General features: G+C 40.2%; 1 pseudogene; it reads left to right on the top strand.

Annotated features, from left to right (window-relative positions):
• Positions 1-13,447, top strand: part of LOC119887775 — an 878,746-nt pseudogene that overhangs the window by 41,862 nt on the left and 823,437 nt on the right.

Genomic DNA, 13,447 nt, shown 5'->3' with positions numbered 1-13,447 from the left:
TGATGGATCAGTGATGTCTCTGAGGAGAGCGTGTCCTCCTCCTGTGTCTGTGTTCACATAACTTTATTTTCTTATTTATTCCTTTTTTATTTTCTTCTTCTTTCTAAACTCGACACTTCTTCTGTGGTGTGCGTGACTGTAACTGTGTGTGTTTGTGGACTGGTTTGCTAATCTTGGGGTTTTACCGAGCGCCCCCCGCTGAGGACCAATCAGCTTACAGCTCATTAACTAGATAAGACTGGAGGGGTAGGAGGCTGACGGAGGTCTTAAATATTTAAAGACTAAACAACAACCACAACATGTGATTAATTAATAATAACTTTATTTCTATAGCACGTCTCAAATAAAGTGCTTTACAAAAGATAAACAAGGTGAAAAAAGTGCACGTAACACCTCTATAAAGATAAAATACATGAGGACAAATGAAAAAGAAAATCACAAGTAGGTAAAACAGGTTTACTATAAACAGACGAGAATAACTTTATAGGAGTAAAACAAACAAATAAAAATCAGACGTGCCTTCTGATTAGAAGTGTGTTTTCTCTATATCACCCTATAACAATAATTAATCAAAATACTTTTCAGAGATAGACACTTTACTTAAACCCCATTAGAGGCACTAAGCATCAGTAGATGGTTTGTAACAATATAAAGTAGCTGATATATGTTTACTGTGTCAGCAACTGTAACGACACATCCTGATAATGTAAGGTAGTTGTAATCATTTATAACAATATGAACACAGTGTTTTATTACTGTATCATCTTCTTCATTCTTGTGGTTTGATGTTTATATGGTTCTTATGCTGAAAAGTGGTGAAATAAAGTGTCACCAAACAGTAAAACAAACTAATTAAGTGTATTTAAAAAAAAAAACAATTAGATCCAGTAAGAAATCAAATCAAACGAATGTGATTTGATTAATTAGCAAGAGTTAGTTCAGTTTGCTAATGTCTGCTGAGTGATCATTAAGAATTAGGTTTCAGTTAATCTGATCTAAAAAGATGTTTTTGTTTTTTAGGGGCTTTGCAGTTTAAAAGCCAGTAAATACGGTAATATGTAAATGTATAATAAAGTGTGTAGATATAATCTGCTGAACCTAAACTCAACGTTTGGCCCCGGGAGCCGTAGATTTGGCTAATCTGAGCGATGGGAGGTTCAGATCAGACAGATTTAATGCTTACCAAAAAAAAACTCCCGGTGAGTCCTGAAGATGGAAAACTGAGTCTCTGCTGGACGCCGCCTCTGAAATAAAACTGCCTCCGTCTGGCAAAACAGTTTCAGTGTGTAAAATCAGTGTGAAGCAACGACAGAAGCAACAAAAACACGTCGCTCAAGACTTTCAGACGACTGCAGAATAAAATGTTTAGTGTTTTCGTTTTCCTTCGTCTCCTCTTGTTCCAAGTTAATCCCATTATCCAATAAAAGATGTCCGCCATTGTTGACATTGGCGATGCAGCGGGTTTAAGGATCTGTTGAGACGCCACAAAGTGATCCGTGCAGGTGAACTCACTATCTGATATAATCGTATTTATATCTTTGGACTTCTTCATGAGAAACAGATGAGCCTTTTAGCTCTCTGTTCATGTGCACTGTAACCAAAGGGAGCTTCATTATTCCCTGAAAACATTTGGTCATACATGGATTTTAGCTGATTAATGATGGACGAGACTCACATGACTCACAGTGAGTTATTACATTTTTTACCAGACTATTATATTTTAAATATACACTGAAGAACAAGTGTTCTTTATTTTCTTAACCTTGTGGATCGCTGGGAAAACACATTAACTCATTTTTATTACCAAACCTCACAACATTGTTTGTAAGTATTTACATTTTTAATGTTTTGCTCACCTGGACTCTTCCAAACAGCCTCAGTTGGTTTATTATCCAAGTTTAAACTGATTTACTCAAAACGAGCCAACGAAGCAGAAACCCGGGGTCGAGGCAGGGCACGCCACTGTGACCTTTGACCTTCTAATGTGACCTCGCGCCGCGTTCAGGTAATCCAGTGTGATCAGTCTGCCGTGACGACCACCTGGCTGATTCCCTGACGGTGACCTCAGCTGGATCCCGGCTGATCCCGCGCCCAGCTCTCCGCTCGTAATCGCAATTACAGACACGTCTTAAATTTGTTTTCTTGGGACAGATTTTCTAGTGTTCTTGTGGACTTTTTCCAAATTGAGGGTCTTTTATAGAACGTGTTGGAAATATTACAGATTTTAAAGTGCTCAGTGAGACGTGTTTCGGGCTCATAGTTAATAATGACAGGCCTGTTCTGGTCCACCTGAGGCTTCATCAGCTGTGTCGGAGGACTCTGGTCAAACACGTCCCACTTGGTTTGTGGATAAATAACCAGATCTAACCTTCTCCGACCTGCTCTCATGTTCAGGTCTGCAGCTGTGTTGATTCACTGTGTTGTATGAGTTATTTTGAATTTTCTTCTGTTGGACTAGACCTTCACACAGGTGAATCATGGGAAATTAACCACTGTGTTCTGGTAGGAACGCTTCGATCATACCTGAAGTCTCTTATATGAGTTTACTTTTTGCTCAGCAGAGTTTCAACTCAAAGCCCGAGTGTTGGTCTTTGTGTTTGATTTGCTTTAAGCAACACTGACCCGTTGCACCGGTGCACAGTGGCTCTGACAGTCATCCACTCCAGCAGCTTAACAAATCGGATTAGAGCAAAGAGAAAAAATCTCCCCAGCAGAGTCCCATCTGCTCACCTGAGAGAGCAACGAGCAGCCCGGCGACCGTCCGCAGCTCTGGAGAACATCTATTTCCTCTTTTTATTTTGACAAGTGCTGATGAGGGAGCCGAAAGGAGCCGCCGATGAGCTGAGGAGGGGGAAGTAAGAAGCAAGGAGTCCAGGACCTGGAGGTTGTGATTCTTTGAGACATGGCAGGAAAGCGTGGGAGGTTGGCGCTGTGTGCGCTCGGGGTGGTGCTGCTGTCAGGATGCATCTACATGGAAACAGGTTTGGATGCTTTTATATCAGTACATGCAGGTTTTTATGCTCTCACCGTGTTGGAAGAACCACTACATTCATTTAAAATACTCAGTCACAAGTAAAAGTCCTGCAGCATTATCTGCTAAACTTACTTAAAGTATTAGAAGTAAAAGTACACGTTGTCCTGTGACGGATATCTGACTCTATCTGACGTTATTAGATTAATACTGATGCATCAGTGTTAGCCTTTACTTTACAAGCAGCTGGTTTAAAGTACTTTATATACAGCTATTTACCGTCCAGTGGTTCCCAACCTAGGGGTCAGGGCCCTCCAAAGGGTCACCAGATAAATCTGAGGTATTGTGAGGTGATTGATGGGAGAGGAAGGAACTTGTTGTCTAACCTTTGATTTGTAGAGAAATATTGGATCAGTTTGTTTCTTTGTCCGAACTGCAGACGTCTGAAACCTGACGAGGAGACACAACTCCACACTGATATTACATAAATGTTGGGAACCACTGCTTTAATCTTATTCAATGTGCTGTATTTTATGAGCTTTTGTAGGTTTTTTAATGTGAGAACATGAATCTGTAAAGTACCTACATCTTTCAGGTCAATGCAGTAAACATATCTAGCAGAAGGATAAAGTAGCACTGAAGATTGGAGTAAATGTACTTAGTTACTTCGCACCACTGCTTTCGCTGAATGTCTCTCAGAGTTTTCTGATTTTCGGACACCTACAGACGCCGCTAGTGACCGGCAGGTGGATTCGGAGGAGCGGGGCGGATATTTGGGCGAGCCGGCGGTGGATCAGCTTTTATACAGACAGCATCGTACTCTGACTCGAAGAAAAAGGAATATCTTGTTTCCCAGCGGAGTCAAACTTTGCAGTCAGGAGACATTTGACCAGGCCGTCGCTAACCACCTCAGCTACTTTCACCTCAGAGGTACGTTGGCGCAGGTTCTTTCTCTGGTCTTTAAGAGTGTTGCGGGTGGGCAGGAATTCCCGTTTCTTCCTTTAACACTTTAGGTGTTTCACTGAAACTCTTATTCAAACTGACTTACAAGCTTAAAACGCCAAGTCGCAGAGAGGTCAAAGGTCATGCAGAGCCAGATGCACTGCAAAAACTCAACCTTCTTATCAGGTTATTTAGTCTCACATTCAAGCTGTCAGGTTTGGTTTTTTGCTTCACAGCTTCAGTTAGTTGAGAGCCTTGGGCCTCAAATACAGAGATAAACAAAGAAAAACAACTTCCTGTTTTGCTTCTTGTTGTCACGCTGTCAGTTTTTCCATGAATGTCTTGACTAACCGTTGTTCTTTTTGTCACACAGATTTTCGCTAACAGCTTTTTTAACTTGCATTGTAACCAAATAACTGTCACTTTGCATTTCACTTAATTTAAAGCAATTGCAAAAGTAAATTTGCCCACCTGAGCGATCTCCTCCCAACAATGCTAGTTTTCACCTTCAGTGTAATAAAGAAAAAAATCTGATTTTTCCAGCAGAATTCCCTCCAAGTCCGTGAGTCGCCAACTTGGCTTAACAGTCAGTGACAAACACGGGAAACTATACAGTGGTAATAATAATACATTTTAAAGTAAAGTAAATTAAGCAAAATATAGAATTGTAGGTGTCTGTCAGATCAGTATGTATGCAGTGTGTGTGTGGGTGTAAAACATAAAGAACCAAACAGAGTCAGTCGGCAGGCCAGGAGAAGAGAGAGTCAAATCATCAAGCAGGATCCTTTACAGCCACCTGAGCTCCGCCTGCTCAGGTGTGTTGCATCTCACACCAGGTATCATCTCCACCCACCTATTACCTGGATTAAAGGGACAAAACACAGCAAGATAGAAACAACAAGAGAGGGCCCAAACCTGGGGCCGTCACAGGATGTATGGTGAATCTTTCACAGGTTTGGCCCATCATAATCTGAAATCTCAATTTTAGGCTCTTTGTTCTTGTTGTTTTTTATTGTTTCATCAAAGCTTCATTCCTCACATAGAGAAAGAAAACTACGACAAAGAACAGGTTCTCATCTCTCAGCTAGGACATAACCTTTTGTAACAAGTGAAGGCATTAAAAAAGCACAAAGCGTTGCCTTGCATCAACCATGCAGCAGAAAAGTGGACCGCCAACCTTTCATGTGCAACAAAAGACAGTGGCGCTGCATTAGTTCAACCTTCATTCTTGAAAATCATCCAGATCTGTTACTATTAATCCCACTTTCATTGATTTAAATTGTGTGTTTCATCTACCTGATTTTATGCACATTTTCAAACTGGGCATTAAAAACACCAGTCTTTTTATAAAAAAATAGTTTCCTGTCTGAGGTGTAGAAGAAGTTTGTGGATAAATGCAGAAGTAGACTTAATATTAATAAAAGCTGACGTACATGAAGTGAGTTAAAGTGGGGAGCTCATCAGGTCAGGTTTTTATTTTCACCATTATTATAATTTCCCTCTGAAGTTGGATGGAAACTTTAACTGTCAGTCCGAATCATCCAGAACAATCTGATGTCCGTAAACCATCAGTCCCGTCTTCAGTGATTGGACTTAGAGTCAGCGAAGATGGATGGATGGATGGAGGGAGGGAGAGAGGAATGACCAGCTGGACCGGCTTAACATCAACCAGGATTGCTGCTCTGACCCTGGTGAACTGAGCGCCAACCAGCACCCAAAAACCAGCAACCAAAAACAATCACTCAGCTTTTTTTTACTCTTAAAAGATGAACATTCATGGGCAGAACATTTGGCCTGAAATGTACAGAAACAGGCACCAAACGTGATGAATGAATTTTAATAATCAATCATTTGTTGAAGTTATTTTTAAAGGTGCCTTTGAGTGCTCATTTTCACTTTCTACTAGAAAATGTTTACATGCTTTAAAAACACATTATTTTTCTCGCACTGTCCACTGCTTCAGCTCCTCTTTTCACCTTCTGTCTGAGCTCCTGTCTCTTTAAGGCCCCCCCCATCCCGAAAAGCCCACTTTCTTCTGATTGGCCAACTTTCCCAAGCACAGCAGAGGGGCGGGGCCTAGCTGCCTGCTATGTGAGACTAGGCCTCAGTGATTGCAGTACAAAAACACGACTTTATAACTTTAATCTCTGGTTTTGGTGAAACTGGTTCAGATTTGATGTACAATAATATTGTTTTTTCCTCTGTTGTCCTCCGGCTACTCTGCCTCCACTTTTGATGATTTACATATTTTGTATGTTACCGGTTACTTTAGCCTTTAACTAATACTATCAGCAGCTGCCGCTAGCCACTCAGTTAGCTGTGCAGCTAGCCGTCCTTTCGCTGATTCTGCCCTGACAGAAAGCTTGGTGCTCCGGGGGAGTGTTGGTGTTTCCACCTCTAACATTAGTCTTTGGACTGCTGGTTCAGAGCCAGCTGATAAAAGCAGCTACCATTAGCAGCAGCTAGCGGTTACTGAAGCGTTAGCAACAAGTAAAGCTATCTGTCCATGGAAACTTCATACATCACAGAGTTGAGGCAGAGGACATTGGAGGGAAAACCCTTTCCTTCAGAACCGTAAAATCACTTTCTGTGAGACGCTGAACAACCTCCAGCTCCATGAGCTCGTATGAACGCTTCTCTGGAACCTGGGCTGGGATATGTAAATTTTGGGGCGTGAATATTAATGAACCCAGATGTTACATCACATCTTTTTCATGGGTCTTTTGCATTTACAGTACATATGAAGGAGGAAACAATGGTGATTGAGGCTCACGGTCTGTCAGTTCCATGTACCAAACTTATTTTATTCAGCTGTGCCAAGTTAATACTGTTTTACATTCTATGGCACCTTTAAGCATTTATTAAACATATATTTGATGCCAATTAATTCTTCATCTCTAATGCGAAGAGATTCTGTTTTTGTTCATCTTGTATAGTAAACTGAATGTCTTTGGGTTTTGGTTTGTTGGTCAGACACATCAAGTCATTTTAATACATCAACCTGGACTTTAAATTGTGACAGGAAGTCTTCACGATGTTCTGACACTTTATAGAACAAATGTTTACTGACATTTTATTCAAATCTGCTCTGCTTTAGCCTTTGTTGCAATCATCTTAATTTAGCTGTTTGTCTATTTTGAGCCCAAAATAGGACATTTCCATTTCAGTACTTGTGTGGTCACTCACTGTGAAAACATCCTGTTCAAACTGTCCGACCTGTAGCTTTCATGCTGAAAGGGCTACAGCTGTAAACAACATCTGCTGAGTTGGATTCATAAAATGTCAACTTTTCAAAAAGAAAAACAACTTTGTTTTAAACTTGTTATTGTTCGTCTGCCTTAAATATGTTGTTAAGCTCTGAATTCTGCCTTGGAGTCTCATCTGTTTGGTCAGGGTTAGGGACAGGCGAGAGAATTCAGCTTAAGCAAACTTTCAAATCCAAACCGACACATATAAGTACTTTTTGAGCAGAACTATCCTCCTATCACTTTATTTAGGGCAAGTTAAAGTTTGAAATGTTTGTATTACTTTGTGAGAACCCCACAACCGTCAGCTCCTCTGTTATGGCCACCACCTGGTCCTCATGTGAGGCACTTTTATTTCAGGGTTACAGCTTGAGTTTAAAGTTGTATTTAATTGTAGCTTTGTTTGTAATCTGTTTATGTGTGTGTTTTAGTGTGTCAGGAGACAGTGTGGGAAGCCTTTAAGGTCTTCTGGGACCGGCTGCCGGAGTGGGATGAGTACCAGGACTGGGTCAGTGGCTGCATGAATGGCTCTGTCACCGTTATGGACATCGGCAGCTACTTTAGCCAATCAGAAGAACACACCAACCTTATCAGGAGTGTGAGTACTCTGTTGTTTTTCTGTTTTTTTGTGATATAATTTATAATATAGAAAACACTGTATGATTCTATAATCAATATGCTGATATAATATAATGTTATGGAATATGATACAACTATTACCATTAATTATATTAATGATAATAATGTATGGTTCTGTGCAAGGTGTTTTGGTGTATGAAGGTTTGGCCAAATAGTGGAGCTGTGAGTGAGAACAGACCTTTGTCTCCTCTCAAAAGCTTCTCAAATACAATTAACCTATATAATCAATTCTGTGATAAAAAATAAAAATACTTTTCTTTGCTGATGATGTGTTTCTTTCTTTCAGAGAGTTAGTACCATGGCTGCTACGATGAACAGGTTCGTTTACAACTCTGTGTTTCATTAGCAAGTCATACATTCTTGTGCTGGTGTTCATGAACCTGCAAAAATATTGATTTAACAGTCATTTAGTGACATGTCAAGTCTCTGAATCATCAATCAATTTTTTACACGTGAAAACAATTTCTACCAGTGGGGTGCGGCAATATCTCTTATTTAATGCAGATGTGTCTGGTTCCTGTTTTCCTAAACTCTAACCTTTAGCTTTGGATTACTGTCTGTACATTAGACGCTGCTTTGCTTCGTGCAGTTTTTATTGTCAAGTCAGTACTTTTGATGTTTTGCACCTTTAAGATTTTCTTCTCCTTTTTCGAGTTCTTCCAGTCCTTTGTGGAAATTATTGTCATTATTACTTGGACATCATTTAAAATATATATGTTATTGTACAGAGTCAGATAGTCAGAAAGTCTTGTAACAGGTTGTTGCTCTGTCGCCAATTAATTTTCACGTATTTTAAGGAGAATATGGCTCATAGACTTGACACCAAGCTAAGTGACTTGTTAAACATTTTTGCACCTCTGCCGTTATTAATGAAAGGTATAGATTGACGGTCCGTGTGGTTGTGTATTGACACCTGTGCTGTGTTTCATCACCTGCTGCAGTGTGGCCATCACCTCAGGCCCTCCTCCATGCAGGTAGGCCTGCTAACACCAAACACAGACCTACTGAGCTGGCCTGGAATCAGTTCTCCAAGCAATGAGGAAAAAGAGAATAGAACAGAAATATTGTACACCCATACATCAATCTGATGTATGACTTTATATGTAAATTGCATCTAGGTATATATTTCAGTGTTTGTCTCTTATCAATATCCAAAAGTCACATGTATGTCAAAGTATGGCCCAAACAGTAACAGCTTTCTTTTGTATGGCCATTATATTTTTACAGATACAAATAAATTGTTTACGTGTATTTGTTTAGAAGATAAATGCTGATATAAGAATCTAGATCCAGTTGGCCTTTCATTTGTTTGGCATATTGCCTTTAATGAAATGGTGGTAGTATAGATAAAAACACAACTGTCTTACTGACACTAAGACAAATATCCTAAAATATGTATTTTTCTTGCATGTACATGTATTTGACTTTAAGAGTTTTGATGACCCAGAAAGAGAGGACTTTCAGAAGTGCTTTGCTGCTTGCTTCACACTCAGCCAGATGACTTGTTTTTTGTGTTTCGCGGAGCCAATTTATTTGTGTACGAGATGCTTGTTTGTTGTCTTTGCTTTTGTTGGACTTTACAGTCGTGTGGTTTTTGTTAATTCTCACTGTAAAAGTACCTCGGCCCAGCTGCATTGCAATAGCTGCATTTTAATGAATTTAAAGGGGAATGCCAACTATTTTAATTATTCACAGATGCTTTGTTATTGACACTGAGTGCAACTCAAAGTTTGTTTCTGTTCCTGGTAAATATTGGAAATCCTTGAGTATAAACTTTACGTTTATTTTTCTCTGTGATTTTCTCTTATGTATCCAGTTTTGAGATGGAAAAAAAAATGTGTAAACAGCAAGAACACAAACTAAATCTTAAAATAGCTGAAAACTCCCCTTTAAAAATCGTAAAAAAAGCGCTTCAATCTTTTCTGCAATCTGCCTCTTTGCACAGCAGTGCAGAAGCTTCTGTTCAGAACAACAAGGATCATGTCTGTTGTTTGAAATGCTGTAGTCTTAGTCAAAATATAGACTCTTTTACAAACTTTACTATTTTTATCCTTTAATATAATTGACTAATTGTCGTTGCTATCCTGTAAAAACTGTGTACCTTTTAAATGTTTTGTAGTTATGAAAAACACCCCTGCTTTTGGTTTCCTGGAGGCAGTTTTTACAGCATCTAATGGGCTTTTAAATGCTGTCTACAGCTAGGGCTTATTCTCATTATCAGTTGATTTTAAGAATTTATTTATTTATGAATCTTTAGTCTTTACTGTGAAAAAATACCCATTACAGTCAAGATGAGGCCTTCCAGTGTTTTCCCCAAGCAATTCAATATGCCACAGTTTGTCAGCGAAAGCTGTTAAAAGCTAAATCTACCAACAACGGCAAACTGCTGCTGGCTGTCTGTTAGCTGATTCTGGTTGTTTCCTAAATGCTTTGCTGTCTGTTTGTCTCTCCTGCAGCTCTGAAACAACAACCGTCCAGACTGGGGAATCATCAACAGAGACTCTACCAGGTAAACACACACCTGAAGGTCAAATTCTGAACCGTTTCATCTTACCATGTTTAGTTTGATGGAGAATTTAAAAAATTTCAATTTGAGACTAAGAGATTTACAATAAGTTAGTCAGTTCTGTCCAAGCCTTCATTGGGCAATGTATGTTATCCATAACTTTTAGTTATGTGTTTATACATTTCATTTGCAGATAATATGGCAGTTAAAATGTTTACTAGAACTAAGAATAACAAACATTTATCTAAGTAAAACTTGAAGGTAGCTGAAAAGCTATTTCATTGAGGGGCCCTGTCTGACAACAGGTGGTTAATAATTAATCCATTGAAAGTCTTTCATGACTCCTGAAAAACAATGCTTGTACAATTCTTAATGTCCATACCACTTTAAAAGTCTGTTGTCCGCTGCAGTCCCTCACCTTACACCCCAATCTGACTTAAGTAAGGGAGGAGTGGGTGCAGGAGACTGATTCCCGTCACACGCTCTGCTCTCAGAATAGATCTGTAAGCCTATTTACAGGCAACAGTCTGGTCAATGGAGGGAGGCTGAGCAGAGGACCAGCAGCAGAGATGTAGACGTGACTGAATTACAACAGGACAAATACCAGGGTTAGTGAGATCACAGCTACAGGTGGTTGTTCTGTGGACTGAGCAGGGGTTTATATGTCTCTAAACAACTTGCTTGCAGTTTGTTTTTTAACGATTTGTTTAAGGTCTTTCAGAGTATCTACATTCAGTGCAGCAAAAACAAGGTCTTTTCTCCACCCCCAACACAAACACAAGCAGAAACAACAAAAATGTGACAAAGAAATTACAAATTTGCCTTTCTCTAAGGAAAAGAGTCTGATGCAGGAAGGTCAAAGTACCACCGGAGAGCCGGTTCTTGCAGATTTTAAAGATGAGCTGTTTGTGGGCCAGCATTGAAGTTTCTTTCTTCATGGTGATGCCATGGCAGATTTCCTATGGAGCTTTGGGTAGCAAGTAAAGTTGTGTTAGTGAATATTATCCAGCGGTAGAGTTTGGACTTGGATAAAATTTACACCTATTACACATCCCATTTTCCGAATAAGCTGAAAACCCTGTTGGGAATTTCTACCAGGATTCCCAATACCCCGAAACTTCTGACTAATGTCTGGGTTTTTGTAAATACAAACTTGTGTACAAACTTGAGTTTTAGAAAAAGGATTCCAGTTCATGGAATTGCTCAAACCACTTTGGTGTTTCTAAAAATTAGTCTAAATGTAAGTCCATGACTTAACTTGTAGGACAATCAATTAACTTCAAACAGATCTACCTGATTGTGATGTAACATTTGTTGAATAAAAAAAAAATCTTTATCGATCTTTACAGGAGAAGTTGCCATCAACATCAGATCAGAGACAATCACAACTGGCAAAGATGCCCTTCCACCAGGCTTTGAGGTCACTGCCTGGACCCCTCCACTCTCTGCAACCGAAGGGTCGGTTCAAGACGCTACAACATCCTTGACCAAGATTCCTGTGGATTTGACCTCTGCAGTTGCTGCCATGCCAGAGGACAGAGATGTCCGGGTGACTGGAGGCATCACTTCAGAAAGTCCACCTTTGGTTAGCACTGACACTCAGGTTCCCTTGGAGCCTGGAGAAATACATGTTGAGGATATTGCAGAGATTCCTGTGGAGGTTGCCACAGAGGTTGTGGACTCTTTTACCCACAAGGCCTTTGATGTGACGGTTGAGGAAGTGAGGGAAGACAAAACTGTCCCAGATAAAACAGAAGAGAAGGATGTAGTGAAAGATGACAACATCCTTGAGATCATACCTGAAGACCTGGATGTACCTGATTCTGAGGTGATTCAAGAAGTTACCCCAGAAAGTGAGGAGCCACCTTCAGAAGCCGTCACAGAAGCTGCTGTTGTGGTTTCTGCAAAGCCCACTATAATACTTGATACAGAAGCTGTCACACTGGAAAAATTAGGGCAGGAAGTGTTCCCTGAACCTACAGCTGAGGCTCCATCAGACGTCATGACAGAGAAAATCCCAGACACAACTTTCATGGTCACTGTGGGCAAAGAAGTTGAAAACATTCCAGACGATTCTTTGGATATCACCCTAAATGTAGACTTGATTGATGAGGTTGTAGAGGAACCCACTGAGGATTCACCAGAGCCAACTGATGAAACAGTACCTGAATTAGTCGAGGCAGTTCTTGAAGAACCTAAAAGTGACATACAGAAACCGTCTGTAGAACATCCCTCAGAGACTGTTGTAGAAGTTAGCCAAGATAAAACTGAAGTCAACACAGACGCACCACCAACTGTATTTCTGATAACAGATCAAGAAGAAGAAGAAGCTGAAATATTTATAAACGTGACTCCAGAAGAAGAATCTGTAGAAATAGAGGTTCCCTCCCAGGCCTCTATTCTGACAACAACAGACAAGATAGCAGAAGTTAGTAAAGACATTGGTGAGGGCAAAGCACCAGAAGACAAACCAACACTAATGGCCGAGGTTACTTCTAAACCTGTCGTGGTAATCTTACAAGATGAGAAGGATGAAGATGCGTCCTATGTCACTGAGGAGGCACCACCAAATACTACAGTGGGTGAGATTGAGGCAACAGAGGAAGATGCACATAAGGAGGAAGAAACGTTAGTAGAGGCAACAAAAAAGCCAGAAGAGGAGGTAAAACATGAAGAAACTTCAGTTGTTATCGAAGTTAAGACGGACAATACTCCTGCTGAAGACACCCCTGAGGTGACAACGAAGACAGATGTAAAAGACCTAATTGTGACTGTTGTTGAAACAGCAGAAGAAGAACTAGTTGAAACAGAAGATGTCACTGTGACAGAAGCGGTAATGGTAGAATCAACAGAGGAAGAACAGGACGAGAAAGCAGAGGAGGAAACGGTTACCGTAGAGCATACAGTAGAATCTCCGGTACACGTCACAGCAAACACAGCAGAAGAACCAGTTGAGGCTTCAATAGAAACAGCAATCATTGAAGACGGGCCAGTAAAGACAGTCGATGAGACAGAAACAGAGGGAATAACTGAAGCTACAGAAGAACCAGATGAAGGTGGAGAAACACCTGAGTCACCTATCAAACCTACAGAGAAAGAAGGAGCAGATTTAACTGAAACTGCACAAGAACCCGAACCTAAAGA

Source organism: Micropterus salmoides, unplaced genomic scaffold (assembly GCF_014851395.1).
Source record: "Micropterus salmoides isolate LMB-PRFRI ecotype aquatic unplaced genomic scaffold, ASM1485139v1 Ms_hic_scaffold_1, whole genome shotgun sequence".
In the NCBI taxonomy this organism is placed as follows: Eukaryota; Metazoa; Chordata; class Actinopteri; order Centrarchiformes; family Centrarchidae; genus Micropterus; species Micropterus salmoides.
Note: the sequence above shows the minus strand (reverse complement) of the source record. Positions and strands in the feature narration are given on the sequence as shown.